This window comes from Carassius auratus, unplaced genomic scaffold (genome assembly GCF_003368295.1).
Source record: "Carassius auratus strain Wakin unplaced genomic scaffold, ASM336829v1 scaf_tig00217509, whole genome shotgun sequence".
NCBI classification, from domain to species: domain Eukaryota; kingdom Metazoa; phylum Chordata; class Actinopteri; order Cypriniformes; family Cyprinidae; genus Carassius; species Carassius auratus.
This window is the reverse complement of record NW_020529103.1, coordinates 156,955-159,124: the sequence shown is the minus strand read 5'-3', so window position 1 is coordinate 159,124 and position 2,170 is coordinate 156,955. Positions and strand designations below refer to the sequence as shown.

The window sequence follows — 2,170 nt, the reverse complement described above, 5'->3', positions numbered from 1 at the left end:
TGAAATAGTATTACAATTTTGAAATAACTGTTTTCTTATCGAATGTTCTTTAAACTGTAATGTATTTCTGTGAAGTGCAGCTGTATTTTCAGCATCATTACTCTAGTCTGCAGTGTCAAATGATCTTCAGAAATCATTTGAATTAGCTGAATTGATGTTCTTTTATGATCAATTATTATTGGTTCTCAATCATTAATAAGGATTCTTATATTATCAGTGTTGAAAGCATCTTTTCCGTCTTCATAGTTTTGTGGAAACTGTGATATATAGTACTTTTTAGGATTATTTAATGAAAATAAAGTTCAAAATTACAGCATTTATTTAAAATAAACTGAATAGACCTATATCGAGATATCTATAGATATATTGTCTATATATACAGTATACGTATAGAGAGAGAGAGAGAGAGAGAGAGAGAGAGAGAACTGTTACTTTAAACTGTGATAATATATCACTATTATATAGTTTTCACTGTACTTTTTATTATTAAATAAATGAAGACTTGGTGAGCAGAATATTCTTTTAAAGACATTTAAAAAAATCGTACTGATCCCAAACTGATTTAACATTGTTTGTAACAAGTTTGCCAGGTTAATTCCATTATTTTACATTAAAACTCAAAGGAAGTTTGACTACTACAAATAAATAACAATTCATGAAATACCTCAGAAATATGAGCTAAAGTTATTGAAATAGAAATGTACCTGTCTCCATGAGCTGTCAGGATCTCCACAGTCGAACATCATTTCTTCTCCTTTAGTGATGTTTGTGGTCCCAAATGCACACAATTTTGCTCTTTTCTGTTCATCAACAATCTGTTGGTCACAAACACATGCACATATTAGCTTTAGAGAATACATACATTTATGATACAAGTTTTAATATGTGTCCCAGTTGTTTTCGAGTTCCAATGATTATCAATATTTTATATTTTATCAAGTATGATTATCAGTACATTACAATCTTTATAACAGTGCATCAAAATTAAAGTACACTAAATATTCAAGCCACTGATCATCTATAATTTCTGTTGTTATTTCTTCACACTGCACACTATGAACTAGTAATAACATTGCACAGTACACTTCTTGAAATTCATAAGCTACTATGCCAAGTATTTAATTAATATTTGCAGTCATACAGTATTGGAGACAGAGTCATAAATGATAACTTACCTTTCTCTTGACTCTTGACTGAAATATGTCTTTATCTTTCCCAGATGCGATGAATTTCAAAGCTTCCTTTTCAGGACAGACTCTTCTGGGTCTCATTTTCCTGTGAAATATTCAAGATCTTTTTAGGGTACACTGCATTTGCCAAAATGAAAAACAATATTTAGAAACAACCACAAAAAAAATCTATCAACAAATGAACAAATATATTCAGTAAATAGAGATTAAACAGCACTAACATTTACTAAGAGACTACATGCAAATTTTAACAGTCTGCTTGCATTTTTGGCAGACATTTATTTTTTAAGGCTACCATTTACATATTATCAGAATCTAAATTCAGAATATATAACTTACCTTTTCAGTCTTGAATGGAAAAAAGAGATGAGAAATGGCCTTAGTAGGCTTTGTTGTATGCGGTCCCTTGTAGGCAATGTAGGAATCTCAAAAAGCAGTTTGTCCTTTAAGGTTTTTGAATTTTATTTCACAATAAAACTAAAAAATTCAATGTAGATTCTGTCAGGAAAACAGTATATATATATAACCCCACCCAGATATCTGGAGCGTGATTGGATGAGACTCAGTTAGCCCGGATACTGTTGGTACTGTTGCTGTGAAGGGCCAGGTGATAATGTGGAGGCATTAGTGTTATTAGCATATAAGAAGAGAGCACAATCAGTTTACCAGACACTGCTGGGGGAATTGGGGGATGTGGGGATTCTTTAAAACAAGTCACTTTGACTGGGATTGGTTTGCTTTTAGATTATGTAGCTTGAAAAATAATCAGGGAATTTTTTTTTTTTTTTACACTCAAGGGCATTTAGTGCTAGAAAGATTATAAAAGTATTAAAAACTATTTGTCTTGTATTCAAAGTCTTCTGAAGTCATACAATAAGTTTATGTGAAAAGTTTCAACATTGAGGTATTAATTGCTGAAAATAATTCCACTCCATAAACACAGTCATCATAAAATATAGCTGAATTGAGTTTGAAATAAA

At 30.9% G+C, this 2,170-nt stretch overlaps 1 long non-coding RNA gene across 1 annotated transcript; it reads right to left on the bottom strand.

Moving 5' to 3' along the window:
- Positions 1-1,040: 1,040 nt before the first annotated feature.
- Positions 1,041-1,970, bottom strand: LOC113101098 (uncharacterized). The gene is made up of 2 exons (XR_003289924.1): positions 1,530-1,970; positions 1,041-1,275 (listed from the first exon to the last, which is right to left on the bottom strand). It is a non-coding gene; the product is annotated as an uncharacterized LOC113101098 (long non-coding RNA).
- Between the last annotated feature and the right edge of the window lie 200 nt (positions 1,971-2,170).